The sequence below is a fragment of the Toxorhynchites rutilus genome, chromosome 2 (assembly GCF_029784135.1).
Source record: "Toxorhynchites rutilus septentrionalis strain SRP chromosome 2, ASM2978413v1, whole genome shotgun sequence".
Classification (NCBI taxonomy): domain Eukaryota; kingdom Metazoa; phylum Arthropoda; class Insecta; order Diptera; family Culicidae; genus Toxorhynchites; species Toxorhynchites rutilus.
In genome coordinates, this window is record NC_073745.1 from 269,015,856 (window position 1) to 269,032,499 (window position 16,644).

The following is a 16,644-nucleotide window of genomic DNA, read 5'->3' on the forward strand; positions in this document are numbered from 1 at the left end:
CTATTTCGTGTGCTGAAGGTAGAAATTAACAAATAAATGCATCTTTTACAAAAGCTTCGAAATATTTGTATGTATGGGAGCAGACATCTCTTTCTCTCAGACTCAACGTCAGCTTGGGATTGTACCCAAAATAGAATATCTGGAAACTGACCACTGAATCTGAAAAAAAAATCATTCTGGAATCAGAATTCGCAATATAAACTTAAGATTTGATTCTGGGTCTTGGATATGAATACGGAAATTCAATATGGAATCTGAAACAGAAATTGGTCACTAGTTTTGAGTCTTAAATTTGAAGGACGGAAACTGAGTTACTGAATTACTTCTGCTACTAAAATTACTACTAAAACTTGGATCACAAATGAAATTCCAGATTGATATACAGATTCCAAATTCGCAGTCCAATTCAGATTTTTTTTTTCCGATTCAATATTCAAATTTCAGCGGATACCGCGTAAAAAAAACCTCGTAAAAAAACGCGTAAAAAAACCCTGGGTGTATTGAATTTCCAAATTTATTGTGGTTTTGAATAGATCTTGCGGCTCTAGCCCATCGACAAAATTGAAAAATGAACTGAAGACGACAAGTGACATTTACATGTCAAATATTGGAAAAAAACGAAGCGACTTTGCACCATGACAACGCTCGACTACATGCTCAATGACTGAATCCGATGAGAACCTACTTTGAAATTTCGCGCCTTATCCCATCTCGGTTATATCATTCAATAGCCTAATTTAACGTTGCCTAATCCTTTGCATACTTGCTTACTACAGCCAAGCAAGTAGTGGCTGTCAGTACAATTTGAAACCACTTCCCATATTGTCTAGTGGTTAGGATATCCGGCTCTCACCCGGAAGGCCCGGGTTCGATTCCCGGTATGGGAATGTTTTTTACAATCAACTTTTTTAACGGTTTCCCGTAATAAAATCGTTTTTGGTGTTCGCAAAGAAGGTTAGCTGACCGATTTGTACTGAAAGAATACGAATAAAATAATAAGCAGAAAAATAATTTCCCATACCGGGAATCGAACCCGGGCCTTCCGGGTGAGAGCCGGATATCCTAACCACTAGACAATATGGGATGGTGTGATTGAATTTGAATTTTGATTGAGATTTTGGATGAAAGCGAAAGAGCCAATTATAATTTCAAATTTGAGTTTCTAGTAATTATACTCTTGAAAGAACAAAATCCAGAAAAAAGGATAATGGAAAAAAATGAATATTATTACCAACTTTCAACATTCATTTCAGAACCCTTTTTCCGAACATTTCATCCCAAAATCGTTTTCCGTACGAAACTGGAACGTGTGAATAACAAACGCATTGTCAGAGCCCAACCACGGAAGAAACCAACTGTGAAATTGGGCTATTTTTCATAAACCCCGTACAAATTGCAACATCATGTCGTTACATCAATCTAAATTCAACCATTTTCCGGACGTCTCCGGGAGTGAAAAGCAATATATGTTTTCCCATGTTTACATTAAAAATCACACAAAAAAGGTTTCAAGGTAAAAAAACATGGTTTTCGTAGCATTGTTTTTATGATTCCCGGAGATCGGGTTGGCCAGCAATATCGTTACCTTCAGCCCACCACCACCCCGGTAGTTGAAAATAAATTCCCCGTAACTGTTGATCCTTTTGTTCTGACATCGGTTCGAAAAAAAGTATGCTAAAATCCGGGTAAGAACGCCAGCTTCAACAGCATCGTTATGTTGCCGTTGCTGCCGCGGCTGCTTATTCATGTCGTGTTCCGAAAATGTATGTATGCCCCCCAGAGCGGAACAGTTTTGGCTCAACTGGACTGAAAAGGAAACACTGTCTTCCGGTGCAAACGGCCCGCTGCTGTCGGCCGGAAACGCCGGGACACCACAGCATAAAAACAACCGCGCTAAGAAACGTCACGTTTACGACGAGTGGGCGAGGGCGAAGGCGAGGTTTCGCATACTTGAGACTCCAAATATCGGAATGGATAATCTTGCGTCGCAGACGAGCAGTCGTACGAGCAATAAATACACAATCGGAGTATGAGATTGCATCGGGTTGGCGGATTTTCGTACTGCCTTCTGTCGGACCAGTATCGTTGTCGTATGATGATATTTGTTTTCGCAGCAATTCCCCCAACATTCAACTGAACTTGAAAACTGAAGAGTGTGAAAAAATCAATACTTGAGATTGAAGGGTATTTGATCGCGGCTTCCCGGTCTGGCCCGAGGGTGATTGTTGAACAATTTGTGCGTTTCCCCACCCGCAATCTCTCGCAGAGGAAACGACGTAACCGTTTAGGGACCGTCTCTTTTCTAACACGAACACAGTCATAATACATATTCCACATATTTGCGATGTCGTGAAATTGTTTCCTGAGAGCCAACACAGCACTCCCCTGCGGGCGGTCTACACGTCGAGTTTTTGGCTGGAAGAATATAATCTCCGGAGAATTTCCCCCCACATTTGCAATGAAACGCAGCGGAAGTTTACGGGAATTGTGGCTATGAGTGAGGGATAATTTTATTGCGTTGAAGCTTGGAGAGATTTTGCCGGTTTTTTACTGCTCACGGTGAGAAGTAGACTTAGGGATAATCAAATTGTTAATATGTTGTTAGCTTTTCCTTTTCTTTTTCCTTTTTCAATTTTTTTTCTTTTTCCTATTCCGTTTTCTTTCCTTTTCTATTTTATTTTCCTTTTCCGTTTTCTTTACCTTTTATCCTGTTAGACTTCTATCGCTATTACCGTTTTAGCCCCTACCCTACAAAAAAGATATGAGGGGGCACCCGGGTTTGAACCGGGGACCTCTCGATCTGCAGTCGAATGCTCTACCACTGAGCTATACCCCCTTGGTGGAAATTTATGTATTACAAACTATATTGAATTGATTGTAACTCAACTCAAGAATTATTATTAACCCTTTCGCGTAGAATTTAATTTTCAGAACAGCGGACCAAATGCAAACGCTTCGATGGGTCACGCACCGAGTACTTTCACTACTCTGCTGAGCGTCTTAACGCCTTGTGATATGCAAGCGCACCACGAGAGAGACTCGAAGTTGTACGTTTTGGCACAATCATTTTACATCGAGTGAGACTCGATATTGTACGTGAAAAGGTTAATGATCAATGGACAAAAAGCGTATCTCATACCGGAAATCGAACCCTGGCCTTCCTAATCGCTAGAAAATATGGGATGCAATAATTGATAAATTGTTATGAAACACATTTTGACGTAGGACTGCGTCTTTGATTTCTACATAGGGGGGTCACCCTACGAAAAATGTAACGAAAAATTAAGGGATTTCAATTGCATATTACGCAAAACCATTATTGCCATATATGTTATATTATCTAGCATTAGATAGGAAAGCTATCCAGCTTTTTTTTTATTATAACACAAACAGTGAAAATAATTTAAAAAAATTAAAAAACTTAGCGAATGAAGTAGGTATGTTTCTGAGATTTGACTCGCTGCTTCTGCTATGGGGGAAGATCAACAAACAACATGTTTGCATACAATAAGCATTTGTATAATATATATGGTACGGCAATGCAAGATTAATACGAGCGAGCGGAACAAGAGACACGTTTCAAATAAGCACGCATTTACCACCTAGATTTTCTTTTATGTCTCAATTTCAATTTGTAATGAGATGTAATATTATCATGCTTTTGCGCAACAGCATCATTAGCTTTATGGATAACGTGGTCGTGTAAAACAGTCTTGCATTCCAACCGGCCTTGGTTCGATCCCCGTTGACGTCGTTTGGACTTTTTTTTGGGTGCAATCCCAAAACAGATGAAAGAAGAAAAAAGAAAGAGATGTCTGCTTCCATACATACAAACATTTTAAAGCGTTTGGGGACAGATGACATTATGTGCTCATTTGACGCTACAAGGCTTGAAAAGACATGGTTTATGCCGAGTAAAATTAGGATTGGTTCTATCATTGTAATTAAATTTGATTCTCGGCAAAGCTGTAAATTTTCAATGAAATGCATTTGTTTCAATTCAGTTGTAACATTTATATACTTCCTGTTTATCAGTAAAAAATCCGGAGGAAGCTGAGACAACTAATGAATTGGATAGAAAAAATATGCATAACAGCAATTAACAAAAATCCGTACAAATTATAAAATATCCAGAATCCACACAAATTTCAAACTTAAGTTTAAGAATGCACTGTGAGATGATGGATTCCTATCGTATTCAGCTAAATTGAATAAACGAAAGAAAAAAGGCAACTGATCGATTAATATTTCTATAGGGACGATTTTATCAATAAGATTTTTTTATGTACATTAGGGTGGCAGCGAAAATGATCATGTCAAATTTCGAAAACCGACCATGTACATTTTGTTTATTGGCCCAAAAAAAAAAAGATCTGTGCAAAGTTTCAGCTCGACCGGCCATGATTTAGGGGTGCCTCAAAGCGCTCAAAAATTTGATTTTTTGATCCTCGAAAATTATCTAAGGGGGGAAATAAGGAAATTTAGAAAATCGAAATTTTTTTTTCGATGCCAAATGACTTAAAAATGCATGAAACGTCGAGATCTGGCGTCATCTCGAAAAAAAAATTTGGCCTAAAATCGACCTTTTGGGACTTAGCCTGAGTGGCCAAAGAATCAAAACTTTGAGTGCTTTGGGGCACCCCTAAATCATGTCCAATCGAGCTGAAACTTTGCACAGATCATTTTTTGGACCAATAAACAAAACGTACATGGTCGGTTTTTGAAATTCGATGATGAATTTTTTCCCATACATCCATTGCCACCATTGCCTAATGTACATTTACGAACATCGATACAAGAAAACCAGTGAATGACGAGCTTTTCGTGTTCATGTCGGAATATCTATCATTTTTCTCTTCAACAGTTTCGTATTGATAATTTAAAGTATTATTAATAACTGGTTCCGGATTTTGGCTATCACCACAATTCTTACAACCCGTTTGAAGTTCAGTTCAGTTCATTAAATAAACCAATTAGGGCCATCATTGGGAGTTTTGAATGAGTTTAATTTGCGTATTTCTGAACAGTTACAAAAACCCAATTGAAAAGAAATTGTCCTCAAAGTCCTACGTCAAGTTTCCATCCGTGTCTCTAGGCACATACCTTTCCAACTTTATAGTATTCCAAAAGACCGGTTCCATAGTGTAGTGGTTATCACGTCTGCTTTACACGCAGAAGGTCTCCAGTTCGATCCTGGATGGAACCAATTCGTTTTTTTTTGGGCAATTCCGGGCGCTGATTCCGGTTTCTCTCGGTTTCCTGTGTACGAATTCAAATATTCGTTGCTTTAGATTCGACAATAGTTTCTCGCTCACGACGAGTCAGAAAACAAATTTATGTTTTTGACGTAAGATAACGTATTTCTGGGTACAAATTTAAAAATCGAATATTGGTTGCATCACGAAAATTCTCTAATTTTGGGCACTCATTGTTCAGTCATTTATTGATGGATTTATAAGATTTTTGCATCAATCGATTTGGGCATTCCCTAACAATCAACTGATATATAGATATTCATACAATTTACAGTAGATTATATGTTTCAATAGCGTTAAAATGAGAGCTAATTTCCCATGCAGTTCTGTAGACCACAAGACGTTTCCCTAACGCTTTTTGTTGTAAATGAAATTTAAACCTAGCACACGTTTCGCCGTCGTTTTACTTTATCTTTTCGTAAGCAGGGAAAGAGTTAAAGATTAAAATGTTCATTGATTGTTTTTTTAAGAATCAGCATCATATCATCTTATGTTCTATATGTAACTTTTAAACATTCCATTAGATAGACAGGTTCCATAGTGTAGTGGTTATCACGTCTGCTTTACACGCAGAAGGTCTCCAGTTCGATCCTGGATGGAACCAATGCATTCATTTTTTCGGGCCCGTTAGGAATTCAAACGTCGGTCCTGTTCAAATTTATAAATTTTGACGTAGGACTACGTCCTTGATTTCTATATAGGGGGGTCCCTCTACGAAAAAATATAACGAAAAATTATTTCAAATGCATATTACGCAGAAACATTTTCACGATGTGTGTTAAAATATATTACATTAGACGACAAATTTATCCAGCATTATTTCGCATGAGACCTCAACAGTGGAAATAGTAAAACAAGTTAGCAATTTAACGAATAAAAGATGTATGTTTTGTGAGCGAATGTAAAATGAGAAACATAAACAAGAGTACAATTTTCTGAGCGACTGAGCCGATATAAATAAAAATCAAAAACATTGTAACATTAGAAATTCTACACATACTATTTACAGGTTCATTTCTGCCATAATTAGTCCGAGCAACAGAGAGGCGATGAAAGTTATGGAAGCTGCAATTACGACGACGAATGCCCATATTAAGACTACTGAGTAGATCGCAGCAATCGATATTGGAGAGCAGCAGATCTGAAATAAATATCACTTTAGCTACTTGACGATGCAAGGATAACCGTACATTATGGTACTGGTACATTATTAGAACAGTATATATGTCATAACAATATGAGGAAGAAAGAGAGGTCTGCTCCCATACATACAAACATGTGAAAGTTTTTGAAAATGGTGGCTTCAACGCACGAAAAAGCATTTTATCTGCCGAAGGTGATATTTTTTCGACCAAAGCTAGTTTGGGTGTATAATCTATCAAAGCTTAAACCAACATTTTAGTATTCCGGAAAATAAAATCGAACCCGAGCCATCCGGGTGATAGCCATATAGCCTGACCATTCGACAATAATTATGAAGTTTTTATAAACTTCTATTTGCGAAATTGATTTTTCAATGTTTTGGAACTCAGATTTTGTTCGAGGAGAGAAGAGAAATTTACTGAAAATGCGTGTTGCACTGTTGTACAAAAGTCGATAATAAATACATAAGTACACAATACGTGGATAAATTATTTCAAGAGTATGTCTGCACCGATCTTTACAAGAGATTACCGGAAGTGGCAAAGTTTGGGTTATCAGACGGATGCGGTAGAATTCCTCATCTCGTTTGAAAAAAACATGAGGCCGAGCATTGGTGTGATTGAATATTTCGGCTACGTATCTGTCCGCTTATTCTTGCCGTTTCTAGTCGATACTCGCTTAAAAAACCAATTGTTGTCAATAAAACTCCCCAGTGGGGATTCGATCTATTTTTGGCAGTTCATAATGGAATAATGCTGCCTTCAATTTGTAGATTGTACTATGAATCTAAAAATTGAAAAATATGTTAAAAACTCATATTTCGCCGAATTTTAGCATGCAGGAATGAAAATGACATATTTGAATCTTACTTTTCAACATTACAAAAGTAAGAAAAAAGGTTCCATAGTGTAGTGGTTATCACGTCTGCTTTACACGCAGAAGGTCTCTAGTTCGATCCTGGATGGAACCAAATGTATCTATTTTTTTTCGGATAATCCGCTATGAATTCAATCGTCGGTCCCGTTTATTATTGAAGAGTTGTCTCAGCGGTGGTCTCACAGGTTGCATATTAAAACATACGACATATTAGATACAGGTCCATACAGGATGGCTCACACATTACATCGCTGATTCTGTTTATTATAGAGTTGTTTTCTCGGTTACCATGGGTTATCATCTCTTCTGGAATCTTCTGGAGGCAAATATCATACTAATATTCCTCCCCTTCTCCTGCTATGTAATTACACGGTCGGTGTCGTTAGTGAATGTTCAATATTTAAATAACCGAAAGTTGTACACTCTGGAAGGTATGCTAAGTCCAGGCATTATTTAGCTTTTTTTCATGCAATTTTCTGCAATGTATTCGGAAAAATAGTTTCAATTCTGGTATCAATGTGGTAGGTTATTTCTTAAATTATTAAAAAATAATAAAATATTCAAATATTAAAAATAAAACTGAATATCGATAAACGAAAAAATATTCCCATACCGGGAATCGAACCCGGGCCTTCCGGGTGAGAGCCGGATATCCTAACCACTAGACAATATGGGATGTGACAATTTTGAAAGTTTTGTGACCTACTTTTTGTAATATCGATTCTCCAATGTCATCGATCGTGAATTCCGAATCACGTTGGTTTCGTTTATTATAAAGAGGTTCTCTCAGTTTTTCAGTCCTCAGATTGCAGGTTATCTTCCAGCGGTGCGTGAAATATATCACATAACTTATTTGTAGGTGCTAGGTAAAATAGTTCATCCTTCCTAACCTGGAAATTTTTCTTCTCGCAAATATAAATCTTTTGTTTTTGGTAATTGAAAATGAGTAAAAAAAAATTTCCGTCGTCAAATTCATATTTACCGAATGCTAAAAATTTTTTTTGACTGTTGATTGTTTATTAAGAATAGTTAGACGTTGAGTTAACGATAAATTGAAAAATTAATTGTTCATTTACTGTATCAAGATATTTGAAAATTCCTAAAGAATAACAGGTTCCATAGTGTAGTGGTTATCACGTCTGCTTTACACGCAGAAGGTCTCCAGTTCGATCCTGGATGGAACCAATGAGTTTTTTTTCTCGGGCAATCCGTTTGGAATTCAAACGTCGGTCTTGTTTAAATTTATAAATTTTGACGTAGCACTACGTCTTTGATTTCTATATAGAGGGGTCACTCTACGAAAAAATATAACGAAAAATTAAGGGATCTCAAATGCATATCACGCAGAAATGCAATTTAACGAATAAAAGATGTATGTTTTGTGAGCGAATGTAAAGGTAAATAATGTATAGTATCATGTATTCTTTCTTTCAACTTGGTGTATGCAATAATTCGTTCTATTAAACAATTTAGACATCCAGTCAATGTGTAGGAATAAGGATTGTAGATGGTGGAGTGAGTTAGTAAGATACTGTAATTTTGTAGAAAATCATTATTTCACCGATACCAAAGTGATGTTGTTATGGCCCACAGTGTCAGTATGTGACGTGAAATATAGTCTGCAAACGGTCATTATTTCACCGAAATAGCTACTACTCCCGATGATTTAGAATAAGACTACTATAAAATGAGACAATGGAAATTAATTACAATACCACAGCATTAAAAATGAAGCAACGTTCTGAGTTCATGTGTATTTTGCCTCAAAGTATCACGAAATCGTAAGTATTTCCAAAATTTCTTTGTTTTTTCCCATAAACTTTATATTCAATGTAATCAATAAAGACATTTTTTTGGTTTACCGATCCACATCCTTCGTCTACCATTTCACTCTGTTATGTTTCACACTGATAATCATTAATCTTTTCCAGTTAGACAGTTGAATCTCCTGTCAGATGTTAATTTTCTTTTTTTTCCATTTTACATTTTTTTGCAAATTTAAATAACCGAAACATGTACATTAGGAAAGATATACTTAGTTTAGGTGTAAGTCAACGTATTTTCTTGCAATTTCGCTGGTTCAAATCAATCACGGAGAGCATCTTGGAAAGCCTACTCTAGCTCAAACTAAACTAGCTAAACTAAATTTTCAACATTTCAACAAAAAAAAAACAAGTCTAGTATCATTAATGTAGGTGAATTATCAAAGAAAAAAATTCAAATACAATTAATAATCAGTGAGCAAAACAATATATTCCCATACCGGGAATCGAACCCGGGCCTTCCGGGTGAGAGCCGGATATCCTAACCACTAGACAATATGGGATGCTGCAATCATGCATTATTTATTCTTCAATGATTCCGTACTTTTTCTCGATACTTTGTACGTGGATGTAATAGAGAATCAAAGAAATGGTATATAGAAGTGTACAAAAATCGATGATAAATGTACTCCCAATTTGCAACTCAGAACCCTATATTTTTTAGTGTAAATTTTATTTGTCCTAAGCTTAAAGTGGCTCCACATATTCGAAACTCAGCATAGTCTACAGCCGTATCCCATATTGTCTAGTGGTTAGGATATCCGGCTCTCACCCGGAAGGCCCGGGTTCGATTCCCGGTATGGGAATTTTTTTAAGCCTTTCCAAAAACGTTTTTAGCATTATTTCGAATTGATTTTGGATATAGATAAACCTGTTTTTGTGCTGATAGTGGGATGATAGTGGAAAATTTAGATCCAAACTTGATCGTTTCGCACTGCCAGGTGCTAACAAACTACATATTACACTTTGGAATATACTTTATCCTGACGGACCAGAATCGTGAAGGCGTGGAACGTGGACGTCAATTATATATTAAAAAGCGGCCTAATCACTTGAGCAGACTGTAACATCAACTCTTTGTTCCCTCCAATGAGAACCTACTGACACGTTCAAACAAACAAAATAAAGCATGATTAGCTGACACAGTATCGACAGTAGAGCGATGAAATACATCTCAAAGATAGATAATAAGCTGAATGACCGATAATTTAATCAAATATGATCTTTCTCTTATACCGCACGAAAAGTTGCACAAAAAAAATCACACACAAAAAATTGGCTCAAAAACAGCGCACAAAAACAGGTTTTCCTATACATTCATTTGTATTGGTAGACGATGTATGAGAAATGAAACAAACGAAACAGGGGTGATATTGCGCATTTCGATACGAGTGATTTTTGTTCGTTTCGACCATTTTGACATGCCTTTGACCAGCTTTTTTACGAACCCAGAAATTTTACATTTCTCTACGGGACAAATTTTGCTCTATATCTAGCACACCGAAAATATGAACTTATACATAATATACATAATACTAAAACCATTTCGATTTGAGTTCAAATTTACTCGAAACGAGTTATGCGCAATGCCACCGCAATTTTAAGAACAAAAATTTCCCTTACTGGGAATCGAACCTGGGCCTTCCGGCTATCCTAACCACTAGATAATATGGGACGTAGTAATCGTAATCTTTTTATCATCGTGTTATAGAAAGTTTTTTCCAAATACAGCAAAACCTCGATTATCCGCGAAAGCGAGTTCCATAGTAATTCTATAAGCATTCCCGAAATTTGACAGATAGATGCTAGAAGAAGTATATAAATATGGGCAGTCATATTGCGAATGGAAATCCGTTTGCGAAAAGAACATTGTGGTTTTCATATCGACAAACAATCTAACTGAATGTTCTATCAGAGCATGACGATTAAAACCGAACTCAAAAATAAAACAGCAAGTTTCTAAGGGTGTGACAGGTACATGATATGATGTATCAAGTTCAAATTCATTTTCGTTGGAAAAGTTTCATGATTAGTTCTCATTTGACAGGATAAAAAAACAATATTTTTTCTCGTTGAGAAAAAAAAAGATAATTTCTTTGTATTAATTTATTTGGTTGTACATTGTTGCTTACCGAATGATCATAGAATTCTATGTAAAGCGAGCAAAAGATTCAACAAGTAATCAATGAACATGATTGCCCAAATATTAGAGCAGATGGATTATCCTTTAGACTACCAAGAAATCTCTCAGAAAAAAAAATAATAAAAAAATGGTTCTCAAGAGACGGTTGATTTCTTAGCGTAGGAATGCGAAACTATTTTATCCTATTCACCTGTTCATCACTTGGGATACTATCTCAGATAGAAACGAACTCGATTAATTAGCTCTTCAGTACAACGTTTTTAATGACGCGTGGTTTTGTTGAAAGACTGCTGTAGCTTTCAAGAAGGCAGTTTAAATATATGGAAATCAATTTACAGTCTAAACATTCGTGGTTGTCTGCCCGTTGTCTTGAGCGGAACTGGAACAGAAACCACAAAAACAACTTTCATACTTTTGTACCGTACAGTAATGTCTCGCCGCTACGTTACTTTCTCGTTTCGATGGCACGAATGGAGAGCACAAATTGCTTGTACCATTGCAATAAATCGGAATGTAGGATTACACCACCCTATACCTTCTTGTGAAACGTAATCATACATTAAAAAAACCGAGGGGGCACCCGGGTTTGAACCGGGGACCTCTCGATCTGCAGTCGAATGCTCTACCACTGAGCTATACCCCCTTGTTGAAAATTATTAAGATCACTCGAAATAGTATTGACGCGAGCAGGCGGTTATATGACCAGCGTTGCCAATGTTCCAGTTTAAACTGGATTCTTCCAGTTTTATTTTCTCGATCCAGTTATCCAGTTGAACCCCAAAATTTTCCAGTTTTTTGGAATATCGTCCAGTTTTATCCAGTTTTTCATATGTGTGCCCTAGTTTTATCCATTTTATGTAAAATAAAGTTACAATGATAAATATTATCTGTCCCTCCCTCATCCTATCCCTTATGTAATTTAATTTTCTGACATTTATCATTCGACCTTGGATCGATCTCTCTTTTCTGTGGCAGGCGAGGTTGTAATTTGGCTCTTTCCATTTTGTTCAATCCGTCGGTGTTTTGTCGAAAATTCCAAAACGAAGAGCTTTCCCGAATGGTGGAAACTTATCAAACTACTTTAAAAACAGGGTATCACTCAATTGTTAATTTACAAGCTACCCAAGAAACAATGTGCTACACTGTGTTTCAATTTATATAAATATCGGAGGTTCCAAACCATTCTGAAGCTCAGACTAATTGATCTACCATTCCATTCGCGACTGGTACAATGTTCATAGAAAGGAAACTTACCCGAAATAGTTCATAGAGTCCGCGTGCTATGCTGGCTCTGCGTTTATATAAACATCAGATGTTATAGATCCAAAACATTCTGAAGTTCAGAAGGTCATAGAGTAAATGGCTTCCATTGACTTTAATTGATATGAGTATAAAACCCAGAAACCTTGCTTCCGTTTACAACAAATGGATATTAGTTTCTCATAGTCACTCAAAGGAATTTAATTAATTAATTAATTTAATTTAATTAGTGCAAACCAACTCCCCTAAATAGCTAATGCATACTTATGCATGTGAACCATAGTGTATATTTTGCAAGAAACTATACTATGCATATTTTTTCAAAAGTACTTTCTAGAGCTAGAGGAAATATTTAAGGGCCCCTCATATTGATCTTGATACCGAAATTTGGTTTGCACACGCCTAATATAAGACGTAAATTAGCGATGAATAATACAAAAAAAATTGAGAGAAATAGCTTCTCAATACAAATATTTTATAATTTCAATACCAAAGATTCTATGGATTTTATGAAGCGATAAATATGAAACTCTTCAAGTTTTGTTCAAATAAAACTATCCCTCAAATATTGTTTCACGATAATTACAGTTACAGTTTTACGAGCTACATATAAATACTACACAAAGCATAAAAAAATTGATTTCTCAAGCATCTCATCAATTTAGATAAATCATAGCCTGTCTTCTTAAGACAAAAAGGTTTCACAGGATCCAGTTTTCTTCCAGTTTTTTAAGAGCAATCTTCCAGTTTTTTCAAAAATATTATTGGCAACCCTGTATATGACACATTTACCCAAACTCAGACGTTATGCATTTGCTAGTCCAACAAAATACCACAAGGATTAGCAATGTTTGTTGTGATTACCTAATTATAGTTTATAGTGAGATGTGAAATGAATAATTAATTAAACGCTTCCCGAAGGACCAGAAACGGTCACAATACAAACAGACGAAAGGCGACAAAGTGATTTCGCAACATTGCAACACGCAACAAAATTTTGCAATATCAGTGAAAATTCATCCCAAATTTATTAATGCGAAGTTAATTACAAATTCATTTTTCCCAAAAAAATATTTTTTAAATTTCTGGAAAAAAAACTGAGTGGGTTCTACCTAAGATATAATCGCAAAGTTGACATAGGACTACCATTGGCTTAGTAATCGTTTGAGTGTATCGATTAAATTATTAATTAAACCAGTGATTGAATGGAACAATTTCTGAGTTCAATAGCGAACAAATCCCAATTAAGGTCAATTCATACATTGTGATAAATGACGTTCTTCGTTGCAAGTCTGACGTATGGTATGATGCCTTGTTCATTTTTTACATTTCCAAGCGGGCATTCGTTTATATACAGATTTGTCTGATTTCAATAGCCTGTTTTCAAAGCAATTTTTAAGCTCTTGAAACAAATCAATAATTACCAATCATAAAACTCTTGGACATATTGTCTTTCGAATGAAGTGATTATCATACATCTCCGTTCAACCGGCAAAGAAGTATGCACGTTCAAAACCTTGCACTCCAAGCGTCACGCTCTCGTTTTCGAAACTTTGAACATACACGCGGTGCAGAAATGAAAGACGTAGTCCTACGTCAAAATTATATGAATAGACCATACAATAACCAACGTCAGAAAATAGGCGCTTCTACAGAGAAGATTTCATTTGACAACTTTTTTTTCCTTTTTGAGAAAAAGTATATAACTAGTCTCAATTTAGTTTAAAGTCAAGACGGCGATATAGTGTATTCTATACAGTTTACACTATAAACAACATGAAAAGTATGTGGTTTTCGCGATTTTTTTCAACGAGAATATAAATTACTATGAATAATCTGATATCACAGTTTTATTAGGCATCTCTTACTTAACAAACAAAAAATAAATTGATGTCAATTGGACTCACCCCAGAATAGCCGCAATCAGTTTGTTGAACTCTTGCAGCCAAAACCTTATAAACTGATGGGAGTTCTACAAGTTTTTCCAGTGGACCGATTTCAACCAATGATTTTTTACGTGATCTTGGATATATTTGCTGTTTGGATTTTTACGAAATATTTATTATTGACGAAATGGCGACATTTTTTGTGAAAAAAAGCGTTTTTGCCTCAAAAACCGAGACAAACCAAAATTCACCAAAATTTTATTTTTCAGAATATTTAGAATATTTAGTGGAGAATCTGGGAAAAACTATCTCATCAAAGTCGGATGAGCCGTTCCGAAGGTAGAACTCCCACCAGTTTGCAAAACTTAGTTTCGCGAAAAACGCGTTTTAAATTTTGGATCCGCGCTCCTTACACAAAGACTCCAAAGGTCCACTTGGGCTTGTAACTTTGGAACGGAGCATCGGACAAACCTGGGAAAAAACTACAGTAAAGTATACATCCTAAAGAACATTTTAGGCGAGAAATATTTTTTTAAATTTTTTTTAAGTTTCCATAGTGTAGTACCCCCTTAAGATAAATATATACTTTTGCCCAGGTCGTCAACTTTCTATTTTTATAGCTTCTGAAAAAAAAAATATTTTTTAATAATTTTTTGACGTAGGACTACGTCTTTCATTTCTGTACCGGGGAGTATGTTCAAAGTTTCTAAAACGAGAGAGTGACGCTGGACTGCAAGGTTTTGAACGTTAATATCTTTTAATAATTCCATTTTTTTCTGCAGTTGAACCGATAGGAATATTTTGCGAAAACCGAGATATCGATGATAACTCGTTACAGATGGGATTAGGATTTGGATTTGGACTATGGATTTGATAATGAAGAATACCAAATACATGATATGATGTAGTAGATATTTCACCATATCGAAGAAATCGCTCTGATGAAAGCTGCATTATAAAATTATTTGTGTACGAATGCCGCAACCGTTTGTCGTTTCTAATTGTTGGGAAAGGGCATTTTTTTTGCTGAGCAATTCCAAGGAGGAATCCATTCCTTCTTTAAGCGTTAATCATTCTGCTTCGGATCAATGGAATGCGTATGATAATCATTTCATACAAAAGATAGAATGTCCAAGAGTTATATTATTGCTATTTATTGACTCGAAAAATAGCTTCAATAGCTTCAAAGTAGCTTTGAAAACAGGTTATTGAAATCATCCGTATCCGTATGTAGCGCGCCCACTTGGAAACACATAAATCGTTATTGGAATGTGAGATGGGAGGGTCACACTCGCACGTCTATGCATTGTGCTGTTCTCTCCCAATTCCATTTCGTTTCTGCAGGACGAACTGAAAACTTTTACAGTAATGCTTTTGAATCCGGACGCTTTTTAATACGGACACTTTGCATTACATTCTATATCATACCCTAGCCATAACATTTTGTGCATGTCGAATTAATGCGATTGATTAGTAACTATCAACCTCCTCATCTCGACAGGTGCCATTGACTATGGATTTGATAGTGAAGAATATGATATGATATGGTGTAGTGGATATTATCGAAGTGGATATTATATTACATATCGAAGAAATCACATTTCTGAGAGCGTTATAAAATTATTTGTTTACGAATGCTGCAATCGATCGTCGTTATTAGGAAGTTAGAATTGTTGGGAAGGGGGTCTTATTTTTGCTGTGTAATTCCGAGGAGGAATCCATTTCTTCTTTAAGCGTTAATCATTCTGCTCCGGATCATCGATGATTCCAATTGTCGGGGCTTGGAGAGGGGGTACTATTTGTGCTGGGTATTTCCGAGGAGGAATCGATTCCGTCTTTGAGCGTTAATTATTTTCCGGCTAACCGAAGTGGTATTATAATCACTTTATTCGAAAGATGAAATGTCTAAGATTTATATGCTTGTTACTTATTGATTGTTAAGTCAACGTTAGTCCTATGTCCACCTTGCGGTTATATCAAAGATATAACCCACTTCTAGTTTTATTATTGTATTTTTTTTATTAAATTAAATTCGATATTTTTTAATTAAAATTTGAACAATTTCCTACATTTCATTTTTTAATCAACATATTTTTGGTCTTATAGTTTTCGAGTCAGATTTTTTTTTCGAAAAAATTTAGGGAAAAACATCTGAAATTGACGAGTTTCATGCCAACTCGACTGGCCATTAGCAGCAACATCTCATATGGCAGTGAAACGTTACGGATGTAAGGACATTGGACATTTGAGCAACTTAG

General features: G+C 35.9%; 1 protein-coding gene and 11 non-coding genes across 14 annotated transcripts in view; 7 read left to right on the top strand and 5 right to left on the bottom strand.

Annotated features, from left to right (window-relative positions):
• Window positions 1–16,644, top strand: part of LOC129768843 (uncharacterized) — a 539,752-nt gene that overhangs the window by 83,203 nt on the left and 439,905 nt on the right. The window lies entirely within an intron of this gene.
• Trnae-cuc (transfer RNA glutamic acid (anticodon CUC)) lies at window positions 816–887 on the top strand. Its single transcript has one exon. It is a non-coding gene; the product is annotated as a tRNA-Glu (tRNA).
• Window positions 1,013–1,084, bottom strand: Trnae-cuc (transfer RNA glutamic acid (anticodon CUC)). Its single transcript has one exon. It is a non-coding gene; the product is annotated as a tRNA-Glu (tRNA).
• On the bottom strand, window positions 2,765–2,836 carry Trnac-gca (transfer RNA cysteine (anticodon GCA)). The gene has a single exon. It is a non-coding gene; the product is annotated as a tRNA-Cys (tRNA).
• Window positions 5,134–5,206, top strand: Trnav-uac (transfer RNA valine (anticodon UAC)). Its single transcript has one exon. It is a non-coding gene; the product is annotated as a tRNA-Val (tRNA).
• On the top strand, window positions 5,787–5,859 carry Trnav-uac (transfer RNA valine (anticodon UAC)). Its single transcript has one exon. It is a non-coding gene; the product is annotated as a tRNA-Val (tRNA).
• On the top strand, window positions 7,296–7,368 carry Trnav-uac (transfer RNA valine (anticodon UAC)). The gene has a single exon. It is a non-coding gene; the product is annotated as a tRNA-Val (tRNA).
• On the bottom strand, window positions 7,879–7,950 carry Trnae-cuc (transfer RNA glutamic acid (anticodon CUC)). The gene has a single exon. It is a non-coding gene; the product is annotated as a tRNA-Glu (tRNA).
• Trnav-uac (transfer RNA valine (anticodon UAC)) lies at window positions 8,387–8,459 on the top strand. The gene has a single exon. It is a non-coding gene; the product is annotated as a tRNA-Val (tRNA).
• Trnae-cuc (transfer RNA glutamic acid (anticodon CUC)) lies at window positions 9,529–9,600 on the bottom strand. Its single transcript has one exon. It is a non-coding gene; the product is annotated as a tRNA-Glu (tRNA).
• Trnae-cuc (transfer RNA glutamic acid (anticodon CUC)) lies at window positions 9,832–9,903 on the top strand. Its single transcript has one exon. It is a non-coding gene; the product is annotated as a tRNA-Glu (tRNA).
• Window positions 11,812–11,883, bottom strand: Trnac-gca (transfer RNA cysteine (anticodon GCA)). The gene has a single exon. It is a non-coding gene; the product is annotated as a tRNA-Cys (tRNA).